Below are 25,493 nucleotides of genomic sequence, written 5' to 3' on the forward strand. Positions count from 1 at the left end.
GGAGCGAGAGACCCTGCAGAGAGAACAGGGAGACAGAGAACGTACAGAAGAAGAGGAGAGATAGGATATGCAGAGAGAACAGGGAGACAGAGACCATACAGAGAGAAGAGGGAAGGAGAGAACATGCAGAAAGAGCAGGGAGAGAGAAACACGCCGAGAGAACAGGGAGAGAAAGCACATGCATAGACAATAGGGAAGGAGATAACTTGCAGAGAGAACAGGCAGAGAGAGAACATACTGAGGAAGAACATGCCGAGTGAACAGGGAGAGAGCACACCAGTAGATAGAACAGGGAGAGAGAGAACATGCAGAGAGAACAGGGAGAAAGAGACCATACAGATAGAAGAGGGAAGGAGAGAACATGCAGAACGAGCAGGGAGAGAGAAACATGCCGAGAGAACAGGGAGATAAAGAACATGCATAGACAATAGGGAAGGAGATAACTTGCAGAGAGAACAGGGAGAGTGAGAACCTGCAGATAGAACAGGGAGAGAGAGAACATTCAGAGAGAAGAGGGAGAGAGAAAACATGCAGAGTGAACGGGAGAGAGAGAACATGCATAGAGAACAGGGAGAGAGAGAACATGCAGAGAGAACAGGAATAGAGAGAACATGCATAGAGGACAGGGAGAGAGACAACTTGCAGAGAGAACAGGGAGAGAGAGAACATACAGAGACCGAACATGTCGAGAGGACAGGGAGAGAGAGAACATGTCGAGAGGACAGGGAGAGAGAGAACATGCAGTGAGAATAGGGTGAGAGAGGACATGCAGAGAGAACAGGGAGAGAGAGAACATGCAGAGAGAACAGGGAGAGAGAGAGAACATGCAGAGAGAACAGGGAGAGAGAGAACATGCAGAGGGAACAGGGAGAGTGAGAACATGAATAGAGAAGAGGGAGCGACAGAACCTGCAGAGGGAACAGGGAGAGGGAGAACAAGAAGTGAGAACAGGGAGAGAGAGAGAACTTGGCAGAACGAGAATATGTGTAGGAAGAAAGAAAGAAACTGCCAAGGAGGAGAGAGAGAGAGAGAGAGGGAGAGAAAGAAGCCACATGCAGAGTGAGGACACCACTGGCAGAGAGGGAAAATCCACCGGGATAGTGCAAAGACGTGTCACTTTTCGTGGAGAGGATCCTTGACGAGGCAAGCCAACACTCCCTTGACTCCGCTTTCATAACATGGGCCAAGGTCAAGGGTTAATCATGAAAAGGCATGGGAGCTGTGACAAGTTCAATCCAGCCTCAGCTTCAGCAATGGGCTTGCACAGGCACGGGGGAGGGTCCTATGTAAAGTATTCCCAGCAAGTTAGGCAGGTCTGCAATCCATTTCTATCCCTATGTGCACTGGAATAAGCGCGGGTAGCAAACAGGGAGGCGTTCCTCTACAGCGTCCCCCACTTCCTGGCAAAGCTCTCCTCCCAATGCAGACAACGATCCATCAGAACCAGATCCGGTTAGACAAAGAAGCCCTCACAGTCGCGCAATCCAAGAACATTATACTTCGTTTTTTCACCCCACGGCCACTTATGCTACAGCCTGGATTAGGGACATTTATCAATCCTGGCCTGTCCATCACTAATGCCCACCCTCAATCCACTGTTGCTGTCCTCTTCAGATGCTGGCAGGATCCCTCTCCGTCTCTGAGAAGTTCATGCTTACCCCTGCAGCCTGTGCTGTCGTACCTTCCATCATGAGGAGGGATATAAAGTCAGCATAGAAAGACAACCCTACCTACCCAGTTCTCAAATGAGCCTGGTAGACCTTCTCAACAGCCCACGCACATTATACTAGGCCCTGGACTCAGGAATTATCCTTTCACAGAATCACATTGGGAGCTGAGACCAGTCCTGAGGACTCAGGTTCCTTGTGCAGTTCAATCACATTCTGGAGGAAACAAAGAAGGCACGTGGAATTTCTCAGAGGTAGAGGTAAAGCCCAAAGGCAGAAACATAAAATCCACAGGAAGAGAAAACGCAACAGCAAAGAGAGAAAGTCAACTATCAGAACGAAAAAAGCCACGAGTAGTGAGAGAACAGCTTCAGGCAGAGAGAATTCTCACAGGCAGCGAGTAAAGCTCCACAGGCCAGCAGACTCTGATCATCCACAAGCAGAGAGAAAACATCTTTAGGTAGAGAGAAAATCAACAAGCAGAAATCTGGTGAGAAAAACCACAGTCAAAGTGGAATCCCCACAGGTAGAGAGTGAACATTCACAGGCAGAGAAAGCATACCCACAACCACAGAACATGTTTCCAGAAGCAGAGAGTGGGAAAGTACATACATAGGCAGAGGGAAAATGTAGGCAGGGAGACAAAGACATTCCAGAGTCAGGCTCATTTAATCCACAGCAGAGAACCACGAGTTCCGAGGAAATTGAAATGCAGACAGAAAGAGATACAATCCACAGGCAGACAGAGAAAAGGCCCAAGCAGAAAACACTCTCATGGCTAAGGAGTGGAACGCCACAGGCAGAGCGAGAATACCCATAACCACAGAACAAATGTCCATATGCCGACAGTGAGAAAGTACATGTCCCGCGAGAAAAGGTCCAAGGGCAGACAAAGAAATTCTACAGGCAGATTCAGATAATCCACAAGCAGAGAGAGAACATATCTAGATAGAGGGAAATGGACATGCAGAGAGAGAGAGAGAAAGAAAATCCACAGCAGAGAATATTCCACCAAGCAAAGAAAGAAGGTTCATAGGCAGAAAGCTAGAAAGTACATAGGCAGAGGGAAAGGTTCTGCAGGATGACAAACACATCCCACTTGCAGACTCATATTATCAACAACAGATCAAAAACGTCAATAGGACCTGAGGAAATTGACATTCAGAGAGGGGTGAAATCCACAGTCGGAGAGAGAAAATCCACAGGCAAAGAGAATTCCCAAAGGTAGAGAGTGAAAATACACAGGTGGGGAAACAATACCTAAAAGCACAGAAAAAATGTTCCACAGCAGAGAGCGAGAAAGCGCTTAGGAAGAGAGAAAATTGATAGGCAGAGAGAGCGAGAGAAAATCCACAGGCAAAGAGAATTTCCAAAGGTAGAGAGTGAAAATTCACAGGTAGAGGAACAATGCCCACAACGACAGACACAATGTCCCAAAGCAGAGAGCAGGAAGGCATTTAGGCAGAGAGAGAATCAACCTCCTAAATGGCTATCAGTCAGGGTAACCCCCAAAGTTAGGTTCGAGGTAGCCACGACTCATGCCTCCTCGTCCTCCTTGACCTCTCAGCTGCATTCGACACCATCGATCACTGCATCCTTCTCTCCCTCCCTGCTGACAGGATGGGATTATCTGGCACTGCCCTGAATTGGTTTGTATCCTACTTCTCCAGCAGACACCAGGTGGTCCAGGTGAACTCAATGCATTCTAACCGACTCCAGGTCTCCTGCAGAGTCCTCCAAGGCTCCATCCTCTCACTAATCCTTTTTAACGTTTACATGGAGCCTCTGGACACTCCCCTCAAAGATGCCAATATAGCCATTCACCACTACGCAGACAGTAATCAGTTGTATATGAGAGTAAATAGCACGCAGGATATCATTCGTCTCCACAATTACCTAGCGATCATCCAGTCCTGGATGTCGACTGCCTACCTCAACCTAAACCAATCCAAGACTGAATTCATCCTCATCAGTCCGCCCGCTAAAAAAACAACTTGTCCAACAATGGCTCAATGACATGCACCTAGAAGGATTTGATCCACGACTCTCTTACTCCGCAAAATCCTTAGGCTTCCCCATTGACAGCAGCCAGCCCTTCCAGAAACACATTGCCAAGAAGGCCCAAATAGCCTTGCTCAGAATCTCTTCCCTTCGAAATATCAAACCCTTCATCCCGCCACAGGATTTATGGACTGGAGGGCAGTCCCTTGTGGCCTTGAACATCAATTGGGGAAATGCTCTCCTGATAGGGCTCGAAGCTGATCACTTTGCTCCCCTAAAAGCAGTCCACCACGCTTGAGCACGTCAAATTATGGGAGAATGTAGACCGAATTACCCCCATCCTACTTGAGCTACAATGGCTTCCACTACAAGCCAGGATACTGTGCAAGACTGCATGTATCATCTACAAAGCAGTCACAGGTAGCCCACCAGCGTACCTGGCGGCTAAGCTCCACATATCTAGTGGCACACGCTCCTCGCAAAGCAAATCAACCAACCGGCTTGAATCACAACTCGTCCGCAAAGAGAGGACGGCAAACAATCCTTCTCTTGTCATGCACCCACCCTCTGGAACTCGATCCCAGTGTCGGCTCGGAATCCCCCACAATTCTCCAATTTCACAAATCTCTCAAAACCTGACTCTTTCAACAACACCAGACCAAGGACTAATTCCAATGGATGCACATACCAAGGCACAGACCTCAGAGTACTGTCCCACTGTTAAAAGATGCGAGGCAAAATGGTGGCCCAAATGCTGGCCACATGCACTCTGTACAGCGCTGCGCTGCTCTCGAGCTAGGGCCATGCTTCAAACAATAAAATAAAAAACATTACAAAAATCTACAGGCACAGACAGAGAGAGAAAATCCATAGGCAGAGCGAGAAGATCCACAAACACAGAAAGCTGGGAGCAGAAAAGTACATAGCCAGAGAGGGAAAGAAATTCCATAGGCAAACTCAGATAATCCACATGCATAGAGAGAAAATTCACAGGCATACAGCGAATACCCACAATCACAGAAAGCAGGGAGCAGGAAAGTACATAGGCAGAGAGAGAAAGAATTTCCACAGGCAAACTCAGATAATCCACAAGCAGCGCAAGAAAGTAAATAGGTTAAGAGAGAATGTGCAAGCAGATTGAGAAAATCTACAGGCAGCAGTACAGCATCTGAAAGTGTCTGCATAAATTTAAATAATTTGCAAATCTAAAAAACATTTATACACTATAGATTAACCATGCATAATCTTTCCTATAAGGCAAAGTCTGTTGTGTAATTCATACATAGGAGGGAACTCGATCATGTTTGGATCCAATCTGACTGCCCCGCTATAGACAGACTGCACCAGCACCAAGGAACCCACATACCGAACTCTATAGGACCCAGACAATCTTGTGTTAATGTATGGAGGCCTTGAAATTCCTCATTTCTGTTTTAAGTATTAGGCAACAAGAGCACCGCTGCTAACACCTTATGCTAGCCATCTTTCCCCCCCCCCAAAAAAGGATCATAGCATGTATTTGTTTAATGGGTCCTTAACATCATGAGAAAGCCAGCCATTATATACCGGGAACATAGGAATAAGTGCATTGGGCCTCATTACAAGTTTGCCGGTGCAGGAAAAAGGTTGTAGTAATTCTGTTAATTCCTGGCAAGGTAAGCATCAACATAATGAATTACAGCTCTTGTAAATAAGAGTAAGGAAGGAGTGCATTCATCCGACAGGTGAAGTATGGTGCTGCCTGCTGTTTGCTAGACTTAACCTCGTATAAGAGTTGCTATTGTTATCACATAGCTCTCTGTTGCAAATGTGGTTCCAGTTACCAAATATTTGTCGAAGTCCGAGGATGAAGGCCATCCCATGGCTGGATTAGAAGGTTAGATTAATTCTAAACCTCCCAGCCATCACTGTTTGGGTTTGCGTATGTCACCAGAGTGGGACGGCTATGCCCAGATGTGGGCCCCATGCCTGCTGGGCCTAGAGACCCAAGCTACTCCTCCCTGACTAGGCCCAACGAGGCTGAAGCATTTTTGGTGATGCTTGTTGTCTCGTACAGAATGGATGTGACCTAGCAGTTTGGCCTGGACTGACCCTTTTGTGGTGGGACCAAGTCTGATTTGCATATGGTCTTTCGTCTTTTTGAATGGCTTGGCAGGTGAAGAAAGATGGTCTGGAGGGTTGCGTTGAGCAATGCCAGAAGTTAAGATGAATTCTAAGCCTTCCGGCCATCACTTCTTTTGTTTGGGATTAGAAGAGGGCTGCTTCACCTCGACATCTACATGAACTGGGGTAGCCTTTTGGATACTGCAGTCTCTTTTAGACAATTGACTTGTAAATGTTATGCTCTGAACCCACATGTAAGTGTTCAAATTATTTTTGATGTTAAGCAGGTGATTCCCATTATTAGATACAGGGGGACTCAGACCTGCTACCTCACATTCCACGTTTCCCTGAAATGTCCTCCCTCTTATTATAGTTAGTGCTTGGCGGGGTGTGCTCCTAACTCCAACTTATATGCAAAGGGCAGTGCAGTGTTATATTATTCCTATCCGTGATGATCAATCTATATTAGGATTTTAAAATATATATTGTTTCATATTGGATGGGCTCACCTTATTTAATTTTGCATTAACACTGTGCTTAATCAACCGTTGTAGCCAAGATACCCGCCTGATGCATATATGACAACCTTGTGTAATATTGTGCTGTTTCATGTTTATTGCATGAAGTTCTCACTGGCTTAACAGGGGCAATGCCATCTTCAGTCCCTATTATGGTTTATTTTTCAGGTTTGCCTTTTGTGTTTTGGAGAGGCCAGATTGTACTAAAAATGCAATAGAATATGTTGACAGAAAAATTACATCATCAGCATTCGGATACTAATAGTTTTCTTTTTTTCTTTTTTTAATACTCTGAAAGAAAAATACAATCTAGAGAATACATTGTTTGCTTTTGTAACATCTTATGTTGAAGGTTTGTCATTAGAATGCCTTAATGCTATTAATTAATACATCCAAATAATGGGAATCCCTCAAAGGAACTGAGTAACCTAATTTGATTGCATTTGGAATTTATTTATATTTTATTTATTTTGTATTTTTATTTGTTTTTATTTATTATTGTATTTACATTTGAATGTTTGTATTTTTGTTGAGTTCTTGATTGCTCGGTAATTCCATTATATTTAAGACTTCTTTTAAAATAGATTTTGCTCCTTTTTAGGCTAGATATTAACCGCATCTTTTAGATGACTTCTTTAGTTGGCGGCGCACGTTGGTAAGGGGGAGAAAAAGGGGCAATTGCCCATCGGGCTGGCTGAGCTGTTACTCCCTAGGCCCGTGCCTAGGCCGGAGCTGCAATGTGTAAACCAAATTAATTGAAAAAGATAAAATGCCTCAGAATCCAGCCTTCCTCCAAGCAATCGAGTCCTGCAAGGCCTGGTCGGCTCCTCTGTAGATGGGGTGAGACACTAGTCTTGACGCTACAAATCTGGCAAAAATACTTGGGTGGCCGCAAGTGTGGGCCTCCACAGTGAGTGAGTGAAAGAAGACGAGCCCCAGGTGCATGTACAAACTGCCCAGTGGCAATCTACACATTGTAATTACAGGTTCTGTGACACTGGATGGTAATGTTGGCATCACTCCGGACCATACACCATTGGTCTGTTACAATCCTCAGCAGCTTATCAAGACTCCTATTTGCCAATAAAGCTGGGTGAGCCCAAAGGGGCTCTGGCCAGCCCAGGTCAATGACAGTGTAAGGTCTGCCCAAGGTCAAAGCTGTGACTCTGACCTGACCCTCCTTATGGCTCAGCGACTGCCAAAAGCGGGAGTTGACCACAAACACCACCTGCTGCCCACCCATTCTAGATTTTTTTTTTTTAAAGAATAAAAAGCACGTTCCTGACATGAGGGATGCACGTACAGGAACTCAGCTGTCCTGCCCTCTGCCCAACACTGATAAGTTGGCGTTGGAACGGATGAGCACTGGACTTCCCGCTGTGGCAGAGAGTGCACAGGTGGTGGATTTAAATCATGTTTACTTCTTCTTAAGATAAGTGCCACCACTTTCCGCTGCAGCCCTCTTCCCCTCCCTGGGAGACGCCATCTCCCATAGTTCCTGCCCACACCAGTGCTGCTATCCCCTTTTCTCTTCTCAATCCAAAAGTGCACCAGTGCTGTGTCTGCCCAACCATCTCCCTCAGTCTCTATCTCTCGTTCCCAGCCCGTCTCCCCTGCACCATCCAAAATTACACTGGCACCATACTTACACCCACCCCCACCCTCCCCAGCACCACTATCCCTCTATTTCTTTGCCAGCCCCTCCCACATGCCATCCACAATTTCACTGCCACTGTCCTTACCCCCCTTACCCTCTCCCCTCACCAGCTTCCACTTTGCACAGTGGTTCTCGTTTCTTGCTGCCAGTTTTCTGGTTCAGCCCATATTTTGTCCTTAGAGTCCGGCCAGACCCCCTGACGCGGCACTCCCCTGGGGTTCTCTGCCTGTCCCAGCTCTGCTTGCTAAGGAAGTAAGGCTCCATGGCCCTCATTCCGAGTAGGGCGGTAAGGGATACCGGGCACCGGTAAGGAGAGCGGTGCCGGTAATCCCTTACAGCCCTACTATGAGGTCCCATAGCGGGTCCCTTCCTTAACGCCTGGTCTGACCAGGTGTTAAGGACGGGACCCGTTAAGGGACCTGGGCGCAAATAACGTGCTTGGCATACGCCGGCCCATTATTTGCGCCCTCCCCATTCCCATTGAGCCCTATAGGGGCTCAATGGGAATGGGGAATGGTTTGGTAAATGGGGACTTACCGGTCTCTCCGAGGTCGGAATGGACAGGTAAATCCCCATTGAACCAAACCGGAGTCGGTACCGGTATGGGAGGCAGTCATGGCGCAAATAGCGCCATGACTACCACCATACTCGGAATGAGGGCCCATATCTTATTAGAGTGTACCATTGGTTTCAGTCTGAAAGAATGCTTCCCCTATTCTCTGGTGAATTTCGAGATCACTGGTCAGGTTATTACAGAAGGAGTTGTAGCACCCAGAATAGCACCCGTGGGTGTTATTATATGGAGCTCACAGAAATGGCTGTTGGATTGTTTGTGGTACTCACGTTTGGGCACAGTTGAAAAGCACACACAGAAAGCTGTAGCATGCAGGTATTAATTATTAGCAGCCTGCAAACTAGAGGGTGGGGGATCACGTAAGAGTTGAAGAGTTTTTTTAAGTAAATACCACTGGAGAAAGTTACCACTTCCGCCGGCGGCATTTCTGAAAATCCATCCAATTCATAGTTTACCACCGCGGGATGGGATATTTCTGGAATAGGGCCAGATGTATTGTAGAAATACCACCTGCGCTGGTGGTAATGTGTGTTGCCTTGTATCCATCTTGTATGTGAACGTGGAAATGCCTTATGTACAGCCGTGGCTAAGCCTTTATTAAGCACAAATAGATACATTCTTACATGGGTAAGGTGTTTTGTGGGGGCATCAGAGATGCCTGTCTTTTCACCCATTAATCATGGCCCTTTGTAAAAATAAAAGTTTCACTGTATTCAAGGGAAGTGCTTACACTTTCCTTTGTTACAGAAAAAACAAATTCTAAAAAATTGGGGCCAAGTAGGAATTTTTACCTCTACCTCTTAATGAAGGACAAAATGGGCAGATTTTGAACAGAAAGTCTTCCTAAAATATAGCAGCCAGTATTGCCATAGAATACTTCTGGTGGTATTTGATCAAACTCTCAATTGGGCAGAAAGTAAAATTGGTGGTATTAGCCAAATCCTAACAATGTTACTATTACCACTTAACTTCAAAAAGACCCCCCCAAGATGTTCATGTTTTGTCTTGTCCAGAATACTATGGGCCTCCTCACGAATTGGGCGGTATCACAGAGGTATTACCGCTGGGGTACCAGGCCGGGTTAATAGCATTACCGCCACCTGGTCCGGAGCTCTTTGTGCTAGATCAAGGGTTGGCCGGTAATGATCATTCCCCATTGGGTCCATTGGACACAATGGGACATTTTTGGCGCAATAAGCACACGCTAATAGCGCTGTGCTAATTGCACCTCAGAATAGGCATTAAGTTGACGCATTTACCCCCAGCTTAGAGCTAGGGGTAAATGCTGCCAGACTCGTGATTTGCGGACCCTTAAATGCAGCGGTAATAGCGTTACCACCGCATTTAAGGGCTACCGCCCAACTCGTGATGAGGCCCGATGTGAACAACAAAAGACATACATACAAATCAATATATTCCCATATATAGATACATAATGTTGGGATGCACGTCCAGAGTTCCAGCAAGACAAAAAGCTACAGGTTGAGAAAAACCTATTAGCACGGGAACAGATTGAGGTCTGTTAATGTTAATGTTAAAGGATATTTGTACCGTGCACTATCCCCTGGAGTGGTCCCCTGGCGCTTGTGCAGAAGAAGGAGTATATATTGTTTTAGTTAGGTTTGATACATATTTGACTCTCACATATAGCAACACAGAAGGAGCAACAAATGTATCATTGTTGCGGTTGCAGAGGTTATAGATAGGGCAGTATTATAGGCTCTGTGTTCAGTTTTCGTATCCAAAACGTATGGCCTGAAGTATGGTGTGCGGGAAGAGACGAGGCAGGTGGAAGATGGCGTCGGGAGGATGTTATGGTAGAAGTGAGGCCAGAATGTTAGCATGACAGAATTATCACCATCCTAGAAGAGGAGGCATAGTACACTCTGAACAGAATAGAACGCAGGCCCCGATGTGGAGCCGTGGCTTGGTGTAGTTAGCTTGAAAAACAAATCCACTTTCCCGTTCCCCAGGAGTTAAGCTGAGATCAGAGGCATCCGAGGTGAGCAGATAAACGTTAATTGTACCCAGCTGTCGAGCTTCAACGTAGTGGGAATGGAATGTGAGCTGGTAGGGATGAGCCCTTTGAAGGACAAATTCATGAGAACAGGGCTTGTCGGGGGGAAATTCTGCCGGGGTCGGCCGGGCCGTCCGTAGACCTCCGGGCAGGGAGGCCCCAACTCCTCCCGTATATCCCAAAAGAGATAGAGTATGAGACACACGCAAGAAGCAAGGTGACTCTGCTGTTTATTAGACAAAACGGCAGGGATGGGTCAAGGATCGTACGCGTCCGTCCTGACACACACTCGTGGGGCTCGCAGGCCCTTTTTACCTTAGTATGACGCGCTACTTGCGTCACCTTAGAAAGTTTAGCAAAAAACCTATTTCCACTCTGGATTGGTTACTCGAGTGGTAGGGTTAGTATAGCATACATATAGAGAACGGTGTTAGTGGTTGAGGGTTAGTCAGGTGGTATACTTGGGCTGTCCCTTCAATTTGATACATGAAAATTGTTACATGAAGACCTCTGAGGATTGGTCAATGTTAATGGCGTCAGTGATAAGAGCCCCATGTTCTGATTGGTCCGCTCGCGAGCCTCCCAGTCTGAGACTATCGCTGTTCCCAGCTCGCGGTGCACCTGTCATTTGCAACAATGTTTTACTATGGGTAGGTGTAAACAATGTGAGGATTTATTCATATGTTGGGAGGTCGACTACTCCCACTGCTGCAGATGTCCAATGAGTCTTTTAATTGTATCTGCCTGTGTCTTGAAACGTGGGATTCAGGCGTCTCCTTCCTCCTGGGCTTGGCATCCTGTCAGGTTTGGCTTTGTCACGTGAGGTGGGACCGTGTTTGAGGCAAAATTCAGCACAATTAATATTGTTTTTCCCACTGTGTGCCTGGTTTATCTTGCAGGTGCGACCTTGGCGTCGGCTTGCGGCGTGCGAGATTGCAACATCGTGCCCTTGGCGGTGTGCTTTCGCCGGGCTCATTCTGCAGGGTCAGCAACCGAGCTCTTGCTCATTCAATGTTCATGGAAGCTTTTGCTTGCGGCCTACTTGGGCCTGGTGCATAGGTGGAACCGTTTGATGCAGAGCGCTTTAGGTTACGGTATCATATTGCTCTATCCTCAGTATCGTGTCTCCGTTATATTCTTCATTATGGTACATGGTTCTTAGAAGAAGTGTGAGCAAGCCTTTTTAGATAAGTTCATTATGCGTCTTGCGTTTCTGCATTTTGAGAGCCTATGTGGAAAATAATAAAGATGCACATCCGTGGGTATGTCTGTCGCCTACGTCATAGCACTGAGTATGTTCTTCGTGTGGATTGGTGTGGGAGTGTCCGGTGTGCATGTTTGCACAGGTGTGCTGATCGTTGGCTAGGTCGTCATGGCATCTCTAACGACGTGTAGGTTTAGTCGAGTTGATCCATGCCGCAGGTGTCGGCATGGACAGGGCGGGCTGCTGGGCAGGTAGGTGGGCACATCCGTATGTTCCTGTACCAGGGTATTTGGTCGTCTGGTAGATAGGCAAACTCCTCTCGTGGCGGGTGTCTAGGCCGTGATCCTCTAGGCCAAGCGTGAGAGGGGAAGGGCGGGAGTCTGTTCTTCCATTCTCCCACTTCAGTCCCCCCTCTGGTCGACTTGTCGACATATCCTTTTCTTTATCTCCTCTTACTCTCCATATTTTAGTTATTCCTCCCAAATGTCCATAGTGGTTAACATGGTCTTCAAATGACCAATACATATATGCACAGGTTCCTCCAGGAGTGCAGTATACCCATTTCCCTATGTAGCTCCTTGGGTTTCTTGGGTTTTCGAGCTTCACAGATGGTGGGTCCAGGTGGTTGGTGATGATCTGGTTGCGCAACTTCTCTCTCTCTTTTATGATTGTGCCTGTGTGTTTGCCGTCATCTGTTGGCATCAAGAGGTGCATACCAACCATTTCGATCATCTCGTCTGTGGTGCGTGCCTTCCGGGCCTTCCAAAATCTTATTATGATCAGTGTAGCTCCAGCCAAAATAGTACATCCAACTATAATCTTCAGTCCATCTGACAGCCAAGATGGCATCCATGACCATAATATTGAAAACCAGCTCTCATCCTTTTTCACACCTTTACTTTCATCCATCATTTTTGAGTGCATCTGGGCCAATTGTAAAACTGCTTCTGTCAGTGTACCATTGTCAGCATCGTTGGCAGGGATGAATGTGCAGCATGATTGTCCTATTTTAGCGCAAACTCCTCCTTCCATTGCTGTGAGGAGGTCCAGTACATATCTGTTCTGAAGTGCTACCATCCTCACAGCTCGCAGTTCCTCTTTTATTGCATTGAATCCATTTACCGTAGAATTAATAGTCATCATTAGTTCCCATCGAGTTATCTGGAGCCATTTTGCGTTTGTGTAAGCCTGTAGTCCTGGATGTATTATCGAGGAGAAGAACATTGCTGCTCTGCTGAATAGTCTGTGGTCTGGTGGAATTGAAGTGAGTGCTGTTTCCGACCTTGCCCATAGGTAATTTCCTGTCAGAGGTTCTCCTTGTCTTTTCTTTCTATTCAGGACAGTATTATTGCCGTCGGTTTTGCTCTCTGGCCCCTTCTGAGGTTGTACAGATCTCTTCTTCCTTTTGTTCCCTTCATCCATTTTGGGGAAGTTCGCCATATTGACATGGTTCTGGGGTACCACTAGTGATGGTACATTAACGTGCACCATTGTGCATATACCATTCCACAGAGGGGGCAGTGTGTGGTATGCCTTTTTTCCACAGGCCCAGTAATGGTCCATTACTACTGCTGTTCCTGCTCCCCCCTCAGGTAACTCCATCACGCTTTCACAGTTGGTGTTGTATCCTACGTCCACCTCCCCTTTATGTTGGTAGCATACCTTAGGCACAGTTAGCGGCAGTATTGTTATTGGGTCTTCATCCTTCTCCATCCACGTGAGCATGGGTACGTACTTGACCCAAGTCATCCAACATCTATGGTTGTGTCCATCAATAGTTGAAATATTTTCTCTTGTTACCATGTTGCTGCCAACCACTCCTATGTCCCATTTGTTGTTCATGTACACCTTCCCTGTTATTATCACCAGTGGTCTTTCCCAGCATCCGTTTTTACCAGGGACTTCAGTGGCGTACCAATCACATGGTAGGTACTGTAGTGTTACTTTCTTTGTTTCTCCTTTTTCAGGACCACTTGTTATGTATCTGAATCCTTCAGCATGTAAACTGCTCTTGTGGTAACTCAAATAAGTCTTGAGGAAGTTGTTTTCATATGGATATGTATCTCGTGTTTTCCACACCAGTTGCACCACTGTCCCTTGAAATCTTCCTTTCGTCTGGAACAGTGCCAGGTATATTATACATTGTGCTATTTTTTCATTATCTCCGTGGCAACAAATGTTCGAGAAGCGCTCATGGCGTATGGGATTAATGAGCAAACGTAGCAGCTGTCTTCTGTTGTCTGCTTACCTATGTGGGTCATGTGTTGGTACCATATGTTGTTTGAGATGTGTGCTGAATCTTGTATGTAGTTGTCAATACCTTTATTATCTGAGTATGTGCTGCGTTTAACTCTATTTTCCTTGTGTGGGATTTTACTAGTACCACCTGACGTAACACCTGTTGCAGCTGGGGGTGGGGGTGTATTAGGTTTGGGTACAGCAATAATATCGATAGCATAGCTGTACTGCCATACAGAGGCAGCCAAGAACCCGGTGATCATTAAAATCCCTATCAATTTTATTACAGATGCTAATTTCACCGGCATTTTGCTCTTACCTTGCTGCAGTCCGGCAGCTTATTCTTGCGACGTTACCTTTGCCCGCCTGAAAATTCTTAATATGCTTGTTATTAGTGTTAGTTGTCGTTTTTTAAGCTCTCCCTATCAAGTAGTCATTCAGTGCCCAGGCGAAGAGCTGTTCCCACGCCAATCTAAGCGATCTATCTCTTAGGGCAGGCAAGTATGGGTGGAGGTGGGGCATTGATTGTTCTATGGCCAAGAGAAATGCTGTGTAGTAGACACGTACCCTCCTTCTTTTCAGGTACATTGGCCTTTTTATTTCATATACAAATTGGTGTGACAATTCTTCCAGGTAATTATCGTCTGAGGGTACCATCTACTCCTGGGCAGTGAATTAGTTAGTTATCTACTTTCTTAGTAGTACAATAATACGCTGTACCTGCATGTGCGAGAGAAAAGAAAGAGAACATTCAGGTGTTTACATGTGTATATGTGCAAGACAATGTCCTTCAGTTCAGTTATTACTACAGTGGGTAGGGGGTCAATGGGCAGAGGGTTTGGGGCTCAACTGGTGGAAGTCTCTTTACTCTTTAATCGTGTAACCATGGGGTGGGCGGTATGGGGATCACCCCTTTCTTTTCTAGTAGTTGTCTCTGGGGAATCTGAGGGGTGGCAGGGTATGGGGACACTTAGGCCGTTAGTTGTGGTAGAAGTCTCTTCCTCCGTTGGTGACGCTGTTGTTGTTCTTCCAGTGGCCCTGTCGGTGGCGCTGGGGCGGGTCTGGAGTTTGTAGATCTTTACGTCGTGTAGGTGGTTCCAGGCACGTTTGTCCTGTAGCTTTACTGCTCTCGTTGATACCTCCTCTACCAGATGGTGGCCAGTGAAGCGTGGGCTGTTCCACTTTCTGTTGAAATTGCGAAGTAGTACGTGGTCACCTTTAGCAACTTTGCACAGTCTTTCCTTTTCCAATTCTTTATCCGCGTCTTCTTGTTGATCGTTGTTAGACCCGCCCCGCGTGCGCTCGAGCTGTTGAGACACAAACACTACACTAGTAATCAAAGAAGACACATATTGGTACATTTCATCACCAAGGACATTTGCAGTACTCTCGTGGTCGGTAAATGCTCTTGATGTTGGCGTTAGGGGAAGGCGCATTTGACGTCCGGTAACCACCTCGTGAGGGGTGAGGTGGTGGTCGGAACCTGGTCTATTCCTTAGCTCAAATAGGGCTAGTGGAAGGCAATACAACCACCTCTTCTTTGTTGTTTGCTGTATTTTTGCAATTGCCTCCTTTAATAGGCCATTCAGGCGTTGTACGCCACTCTTAGCCATATTTCCACACTCATCATAAACACCATTTCACCTTCCTCCTTTTCTTCTGAGAACAGCTCCTCATCTGACACCTGGGTGAGTCTACATCCTTCTGCTAGTGCTATCACTGCCCTCCATGCTCTTCCTTCTCTGTCTTGGGCATGTACAGCAATGTAATCAGCTGTTGCTATAATGCTCTCAATGTCCACTGGAACCACCTTTCCTTCTGGTTCATTGACTGGTGTTTCTGGTCTGAACAAATAGGCTGCTGGCCTCCTCCAGATCTTTCCCTCTATCCCTGGCATCCATGCAAATGCCATGTCTGTCCCGTACTGGAAGAGTTCGCCATCTACTGGCTCAGCCCTAATCGCTGTCTGTCCGCAGTATGCTTGCATAATCTGTCGTGCTGTGAGCATGTTAATTCCTGGAGTAGAGCAAATTATGCCGTCCTCCGTAAAGGAGATCGTCATATTCAACCTGTTCATGATGTCTCTCCCCAGTATATTTACTGGTGAGGCACTATAATATAAAAGTGGGACTGACATGTCATAATCTCCTATAGATAAGGGAATGTTATCAGTAAAAGGAACCAACCCTCTAGCCCCAGAGAATCCTTGGGTGTTCATGGCTTCGCCCGACATCTTAAATTTACCTTCCCTTATGCAAGACCGGGTCGCCCCGGTGTCAACAAGGAATGATAATTTTTTGTCACCTATCGTTACCTCTATGCGTGGTTCCTCTGCACTATTAGGTGTTACAGACAGGATGGGACACACCAAGGCCGTCTGTGGGCTGTCCTATTGAGGGTACAACGATTGACCATTTCCTGTGTAAGGGTTGTGTCCCAGGACCGTCACCCTACCCAGTTGTGTTTGTTGTGCTTGGGGTTGTTGTGTTATCGCTACCTGTTGTTGTGGCAGTGAATATGTCTGTGGCTGTTGTTGTGTTATTAGTTGTTGCTGTTCATTTCCCTGTTGCAATGTCTGCTGTTGCTGTATGCCCTGCTGTTCCTGTGTGGGCCTTGGTTGTCCCTCTTCGCTCCATGATGGTGTTCCTGGTCTTACTCTACACGTGCGGGACATGTGCCCTACTAACCCACACCTCCAACACACCGGTGGTTCCCTACTCTGCCAAGGAAAGCTTCCTGTGTTGTCCTGGTATACTGGTTGCCCGGTGGGGTAGGAATTTCTAAGTCCTCCCACCTGCTGTTGTGTGTTATATCCGTATCCTCTCCCTCTCATAATTCCTCCTCTTCCCCTGTTGTAATTATAATACCCAGCTTCTGGCATTGAGTATCCTCCTCCCATGTTGGTCGTGTATGGTTGGAGTTGCGGCACCTGTTGTGTTATAGTCTGTGAAGGTGGTATTTGGGAGTGATCTTGTGCAGCCACTACTTGTGTGGGGCTTTGGGTCATTGTTGTAGGTGTAGTTATTAGTGCCCCTTCCAGTGTGTATTTAGTAAGTTTTTTCTGTACTAGTTTAGCCTCTTCCGTTTTCCTGTCCTCTTCCTTTTGTTTCATTTTTCCTTGCCATGTCCTGCAATGATGCACTATTGTCAGTTGTATTTCTGGCCATGCTTTTGCTTCCATTCCCACTACTTTCTTCAGTTGTTTCTGAACTCCTTCTGGGAGCCCTTGTACTAGTATATGATAAAATATTGCGGGTGTTTTGTCCCATTGTTCTCTAGTTTCCATGCGCCACTTCTCTTGGATTTCCTGGATATAATCAACAGGATCTTCGTTCTCACGCATCTTGCGTGAGGTAATTGCTCCTATGTCTGATGTGTCTGGGTACTGTACCCTCAGTGCCTGCCATAGTGCATGTCTGCAGTTTGCGAATGGTGCCCCATCGTGCGATGTGTTTGCTATTGTTACCCCAGGGAATCCCGCTATCTTCCAAATGTCATCCGCTGCATCCCCTAATATCGATATTAGAAGGCCCTTTACATCTCCCACTGCCAGTTTCTGTCCTGCGGTGTGTTTTTCCATTTCATATATCCATTTACCCGCACCTCCACTTAATGATGGGAGCCTGCACTTTATATTTTCTTTGTCTGTATGCTTCCAAGGGACGTACTGTGGTCTAACCCCTCCCCTCTCCAGAAGTGGCATTAAGTTGTGTCTCGTTTTACCCCTTGGGTTCCATAAAATCGAGTCCTCACACCCCTCTTCTTCTTCCCTCTCTCCTACATCGTCAATTTCGTCCGTATTTCCCCTGCTCGTAACTCTTTCTTCTCCATCTTTTCCCCTTCTTCCATCATTTCCTGTATTTAATGTGGGCGTGTGTATTCGTCCTTCCTGCCTGCGTCTAGGGAGGTCTCTAAGCCGACCTGCATAGGGTGTCAGTTCGTTTGTGAAGGGCGCAAGTTTGATTGTACGTAATGAGCGTGAAGTGGTTGAGCATGTAGGGTGGGATGGGAGATGGTGTGATGGTGACGGTGTGGCTTCATGTGTCTGTCTTTCCGCTATTCCTTGCTCTTCCTCCTCACTTCTCTCCAGTTCATCCTTTCTCCTACAGATCCATGGTGAGTCTGTATTGGTCCGGGTGGTGTATAGTTTATCTAGGCTTTCCCTTTCACTGTTTCTTCCTTCCTTCTCCATTCCTTCTTCTTCCTCACTACAAAAGTCATTCATAAACGGCAGCCCCCACTCTGTCTTTTTCCCCTTGACTGTTACTGTTTTTAAGTCTATTAGGTCCGGTTCTCCCTTTTCTCCTTTACCAACCGCTCCCCTTTGCGCTGATGTTGTTGCTACTTCTGTGTCTCTATATACATACCCCCTTACTTCACTCTCCCTTCTCCTATCTTCTCTTTCCCCTTCATTTCTCTCCTCCATCTCTCTACCAATTTCCTCCCTTTTCCTTTTTAATTCCTCTATTACTTCACTACTCACCTTTTCCAATATCCTTTCATCCTCTTTCTTCCTTTCCCATCTCACCCTCTCCCTTTCTAATATACTCTCTATCACCCTCCCTTCTTCGTATTTCTTAGTTGTTTCTGATAGTAATCTCTTCTTCAACATTGCCATTTCTTTTTCTTTCTCTTCTTCATCCCTTTTCCTCTCTCGTAGCACTGCTCTTGATACCCTTTCCGCTGCTGCTTTTACCCTTTCAGCTTCTCTCCTTTGCTCCTCAGTTCGTTCCCTTATTTTTTCCAATTCGTTCTTACCTTCTTTCCTTTCCCTCGCTCTCTCTCTTTCCTCCCTCTCGAGCTGTTTGATCAGTTCATTCTGCTCATCCATTAACTCTGCTAGTCGTTCCTCCAAAATCTCTTCCTTTTGTCGTAACAGCTCTTCCCCTCTCATTCCACTCTCCCTGGTATTATCCTCGTCTATTTTCCTTACTACCTCCTTCTCTTCTCCTGTTAATGAACCTCGTAATTTTAATAGTATCTGCGCAGCTACCCACTCATCATGTCCTATTTCCACAGTTTGTTCTTCTCCAGTCCTCCCCTCCCCTGCTGGCATCTTCCTATGAGCCACATATGGTGGCGGGCTGTATGCCGGGTTCGAGTACCCCTCAGCTGCCCTTAACTGTCCTCTTTCTATTTCTCCTAATTCTCTTAAAGGGTACAACCCCCCTCCCTCTGTTTTCACTACCTTTGCTAGGGGTATATCGTTGCTCTGTTCCTTTTTTATTTCATTTTCTTTTGAGTTATTATTCTTTTCTCCTCCCTCTTGTCCGTTCCCCGTGTTCTTTGGGTCTTCACTCCCCTTTTTCCCATTCTCTCCTTCCTCCTTAATCTCTTTTTCTTCCGGTATTTCCCCCACAGTGAACATTCCATTTGGTCCTGGTCGGGACCCTTGGAACATCCTCCATAAGTTAATTACCTCCACGTGGTGTGTCAACTTCTTCCCTTTGTATGTATTATGCAGATGGTTTAATAGTGAATGTTGGGTATATGGATCGAAGCTACCATTAGGCGGCCATGGTGTTATCATTTTGTTGTCCGTCCCCTGTGTCCATTCTATGCTATACTTGATCAGTTTCTCCCTATGGGGTGACAGTGTTGTACATATGTGTTGTAGTGGGGTAGTGACGGTGTTCCCCCACCCTACCGATCCTGTCCCGTATGACATAGTAGCGCTTCACTTGTTATCCTTCCCCTATTTGGTAGCTATTATCTTACTAACACTTACAATACACAGCCTTATACCTTTACCTGGCCCCGTAAGTTTGGGGACTTGCGATAGTCCGCTAAGGAAAATTATTAAAATATAGTATTTACATTTGTATATTTTCTTCTTTCTTTCTTCCTTTACACAACACCCTTACGGCCCCCTGCGGCCGAGGCGCACGTAGCCCCCTGCGGCTGCGTACCCCTTGTGACGTTCTTATACAGTCGTCCTATTTTCACTTGCTCCTCCTCCTTCTCCTACACTTGCCGTGGCCGGCGTTCTCCGTGCGCAGCCACGTCCCCCGTTTCGCCTTTCCCCGATCAACTCATTACCGTTTATCTCCGTTTCCACTCCCTTACCACAGTTCTCTTCCCCACCACTCTCAGAAAGAAAGATGCCTTGTGCTCGGGATATCCTATGAAAGCCCTACTGGTGACGTCACCGATCTCTTCGAACTACTGGTAAGTTCTTCATATATTCTTTAAGTCCAAAATACACTTGCAATCTACCCCCGTTAATCCTCACAGCTGTCTTCCTGTCACTCCTGGAACAAGGTAATCAGTAATATAATCGGACTGCGCACGCTGCGTCGCCTCGCGTGTGATACGCCCCTCGACAGGAGGGCTTAACCAGCCAATTATCTTCCGTATTGGGCAACTAACTAGCTACCGCCTACAGGGAAACGTCATCTACCTATCGAGTTTCTTGCTCGAACAATAGGGATCCTCATCTACTCATTGATCAATAAATGCCAAATCGTAGGAAACCACACACACACACCCTTACACGTAGTCGCGACCTAGGCCAATCAGTGTCTACGAGCGGCCGCACGAGATGTTTTCGTGCTCCACCTCCCTCTCTCGCGTAACGTAGCCGACTGCTCTCGCACTCGTTCGGCTACCATTCATTTCATTGCCTACACTAAATTGTCAAACCTTCGCCGCGCACCTGTGCAACACCTCCCACCTCCCGTATTTAATTCCTCCCCCTCCCTCACAATTTCACATTGCTTGTTGTGTGTGGCATGCTCACCAAGTTCTCTTGATGCGGGGCCGCTCGACTGCGTGCACCCCTCCAAGCGGCTCGCCACCTCCCCTCGTCTGGACCACGTCTGGACACTCGCCAACCGCGGGCGGGATACTTCTCAACCGGCTCCCGAAGGCCAATATCCGGATTGCGCTGTCCGGTCTTCTCGCAGTTCCGCGATGGTCCTGTAGTCCTCAGAAGGGGGCAACGGCAGAGGGGGCCGCGCCGCCGGGCCTCCTCGCAACGGGAGTACCTGGAAAAATAAAAATAAAAAAGCAGATCTTAAACAGATCTCAGCAGTGCCTCCAACTTGTCGGGGGGAAATTCTGCCGGGGTCGGCCGGGCCGTCCGTAGACCTCCGGGCAGGGAGGCCCCAACTCCTCCCGTATATCCCAAAAGAGATAGAGTATGAGACACACGCAAGAAGCAAGGTGACTCTGCTGTTTATTAGACAAAACGGCAGGGATGGATCAAGGATCGTACGCGTCCATCCTGACACACACACAATCGTGGGGCTCGCAGGCCCTTTTTACCTTAGTATGACGCGCTACTTGCGTCACCTTAGAAAGTTTAGCAAAAAACCTATTTCCACTCTGGATTGGTTACTCGAGTGGTAGGGTTAGTATAGCATACATATAGAGAACGGTGTTAGTGGTTGAGGGTTAGTCAGGTGGTATACTTGGGCTGTCCCTTCAATTTGATACATGAAAATTGTTACATGAAGACCTCTGAGGATTGGTCAATGTTAATGGCGTCAGTGATAAGAGCCCCATGTTCTGATTGGTCCGCTCGCGAGCCTCCCAGTCTGAGACTATCGCTGTTCCCAGCTCGCGGTGCACCTGTCATTTGCAACAATGTTTTACTATGGGTAGGTGTAAACAATGTGAGGATTTATTCATATGTTGGGAGGTCGACTACTCCCACTGCTGCAGATGTCCAATGAGTCTTTTAATTGTATCTGCCTGTGTCTTGAAACGTGGGATTCAATCGTCTCCTTCCTCCTGGGCTTGGCATCCTGTCAGGTTTGGCTTTGTCACGTGAGGTGGGACCGTGTTTGAGGCAAAATTCAGCACAATTAATATTGTTTTTCGCCGGGCTCATTCTGCAGGGTCAGCAACCGAGCTCTTGCTCATTCCAATGTTCATGGAAGCTTTTGCTTGCGGCCTACTTGGGCCTGGTGCATAGGTGGAACCGTTTGATGCAGAGCGCTTTAGGTTACGGTATCATATTACTCTATCCTCAGTATCGTTTCTCCGTTATATTCTTCATTATGGTACATGGTTCTTAGAAGAAGCGTGAGCAAGCCTTTTTAGATAAGTTCATTATGCGTCTTGCGTTTCTGCATTTTGAGAGCCTATGTGGAAAATAATAAAGATGCACGTCCGTGGGTATGTCTGTCGCCTACGTCATAGCACTGAGTATGTTCTTCGTGTGGATTGGTGTGGGAGTGTCCGGTGTGCATGTTTGCACAGGTGTGCTGACCGTTGGCTAGGTCGTCATGGCATCTCTAACGACGTGTAGGTTTAGTCGAGTTGATCCATGCCGCAGGTGTCGGCATGGACAGGGCGGGCTGCTGGGCAGGTAGGTGGGCACATCCGTATGTTCCTGTACCAGGGTATTTGGTTGTCTGGTAGATAGGCAAACTCCTCTCGTGGCGGGTGTCTAGGCCGTGATCCTCTAGGCCAAGCGCGAGAGGGGAAGGGCGGAAGTCTGTTCTTCCATTCTCCCACTTCAAGGGCAGAAGGTTTTTTGATGCCAAGAGGCCAAACTGAGATTTCAGAGCAGTACTGCCCTCTCCAAAAGTGAACATCCCATATGAATTACAAGTAGACACACAACTCAAGCTAATAAATCCTTGAAATATAGACTCAAGCGCGGTTCCCCAGTCACGTCATTACCGGGTAGTTGGGGTTTGAAGGAGATAAGTGGCAGTCATGTCTGGAACATCCTGTGATTTGGGATAGGAGGAGCGGAGGTGATGCCAGCAAATTAAGTACAAGGTCGGGGAGGCTACTACAGTGTGCCAGGGCTTCGGATTCAATGAGAAGTTCTGTTGTCTCATCAGTTAACAGGAGAAGAGGAGAAGTATATGGCCAATACTGCATTGACTGATGCTAAGGAAAAACTAAAAGTGATCAATTGCCAGCTGGATCAATTCTTCACTAACACCTTGGGGTAAAAAAGCATAAGAAACTGGCTAAAGATATGTGCACGTTCTTTGTTAGTGAGGTTGCCTGCGTAACCTCTGCGTCTTCATGGAGGAGATTCGGTCGATCGCACATACAGAAGTCTAGGCGTGTTCGCACATGGTAAGCTATTTCTAAATATCTCCCAGACGTGAACCTTGGGGATTAGGTTCCCATTCAGTCCCTCAGACAAGGCACAGTTCTTTGATCGCAACTCCACCTTTTCTCTCACGACAGCAACAAGCCACAGACCTGGCAAAGCTGAATATCCATTTCCACATGAACCAAGTGTCACAGGGGGCGGACGTATGAACTAGAAGCCTTGTACGCTCGTGCAGCATTTACTCAGTCAGGTAATTACCTCACCCTCTATCATTAGACAGAGCCGTTACAAATAATTTAAGTACATTATGGGCTCACGCTTTTCTGGTAATTTAACTCATTCTTTGGCCATCTTGCTCCTTCCCTGTCCCCACACCCCAGGACCCCTCTACAGGATTTGTGAGGGACACTCCTGATGTGGTTCCCCTGACCGCCAGGGAGACATGGGGAACACGCGCCACAACTAACCCCACACCGAACACCGGGGTGTTCAGTCAAGGTCCGTGTACTACAGGCCAGTATGGAGCCTGCCTTTTTTATGAATATAATTCCTTTTATTACTGCCCCTTACCTTTTTATTAGCTTGTCTGCACATATACATATATTGTATATAAGCACTACATCTAACTTAGAGAGCGCCTCTTCTACCACAGGGGCAGTCAATCCAGTCCAGAAGAAGGCAGTTAAAAGGGATGTCCCCTGCCGAAACATCTAAAGCCAGGACCAACGTTCAAGTTATTTGGCCACACTTCCTTCACTTTCTGCTAAACACTAGCGAAGTTGAGTATAGGATTGGTCTTTGAGACTAGTGGAATAGACACTAGACTGCAAACAGCCCTGAACTGCCCCAAAATATTTAGCCACTTGCACTGGGCTCAACAGAGGTAAATAAGTACCCCTGCTTCATCACACAGACATTTCATCTAGCTATTTAACTTTGACCCACATACACACCACAGATGTAGATGCCAGAATGAATCAACGATTTGTTGTTCAACACTGTTTGATGACATGTCTATGAATGTTATTGTTTGTTCTTGATGGATGTTTGCACAGTTTCTTGCACAGTATATATATTTATGTTCTGTCTTTATATATATGATTTGCTTCATGTCTAAAGAAAAGGAATGTAAAAAAGAACTAAGGAGTCACAGTAATTGGACTTGTGAAGTTTGTTACACCAGCTATGAAGAGAAACAGATAATAATTACTACAGGGTAATGAGAAAAACCAAATACGCCTAGGCTATGTACTTTGAATGGTTTCCTTGCCATCCTATACAGATGCAGATTTGATGTACCACGCAAGGATGATGAAATAATCGGGAAAACATGATCTCAGAAATGATCTATTAGGACGCCCCCCATGTTACAACACTATTGTCTTATCAAGGAGTAGTTGGCCTCACCAGTTTACTCTGATCATGTCTGGAATGGAGGGGTGCACATCACGTGACAGTCTCGATTTAACAATATGCCAATATACTTGAGCAACCAGTCCCATACGTGGATCCAACAGTGATGGTGTAGAGGGACAGCATGTTAGGAGAGTTGGTTTACATAGCGTGTGGCCAATCAGTCCAGGGACTATAGTGGGATTATAGCATCTTCTATAGGTGGTAGCCAATGAGGGTGGTGGGATAACATTGTAACTTATATAATCAAATTTGGTATTCACCCACTATATAAGTTGTAACTCTGTGGGACGTGATGAGCTCTGTGTCACTTCACTTCTATGGTACTGCCTGAGACCGTTTGCATGTAATAAACCTTGCTTTGCCTTACAAAATGGTGCAGTGATTCATTCGCTGTTTGGATTATTTGTTGGGTACTTTTTTGGTCATTATTGCTCTACAATAGTCACATGCATCCTTCTAGAGAATACTTTACCAAGTCACAAAGACACTCAAACACACCGCAGTCTGAAGCACATCCTCCACCATCTTTGAAAATACAAATAAATATAATAGGTCACTCTTACTCCCTCTCTATCACCAGATCCCAGACGCACTCTCCTCACAGCTGCTGCTGCTTCCATGAACTGAAATATGCTCCTACCATTCCAGGAAAGTGCATTTTGGGAGCACAATGAAAACCAAGTCGCATCTGCGTCTTTTGCTCTGCATTGTCCAAGTGCAGACCCCATAGCCACAATTACCAGCAAGATCCGACCACAGTTCTTGTCCTCTCTGGCATAAGCTGACTAGCAAATCAAGGTGGTCTATCATCTACATGTGAGCCAGGGCAGTGAAAGGGGTGAGTAACAAGAAATTGATGACTGGGCAGTGTTGGAAAGGGCAGGTGTGTGTGCTGGGATATGAAAGGAGAGTGCATTATGGGTTAAGGGATGGAGAAAAAGGTTAAATGAAGTCTGACAGTTCATTCTAAGGAAGGTGGGAGAAGGGGCATTGAGTATGTAGTGCAAAGGAAAGACACCTGAGGATGATGGCTAAGGAAAATGGCGAAAAATGAGACAGAAGTGCAAATCTGGAAA

This window comes from Ambystoma mexicanum, chromosome 10 (assembly GCF_040938575.1).
Source record: "Ambystoma mexicanum isolate Mex_15411 chromosome 10, UKY_AmexF1_1, whole genome shotgun sequence".
NCBI lineage: Eukaryota > Metazoa > Chordata > Amphibia > Caudata > Ambystomatidae > Ambystoma > Ambystoma mexicanum.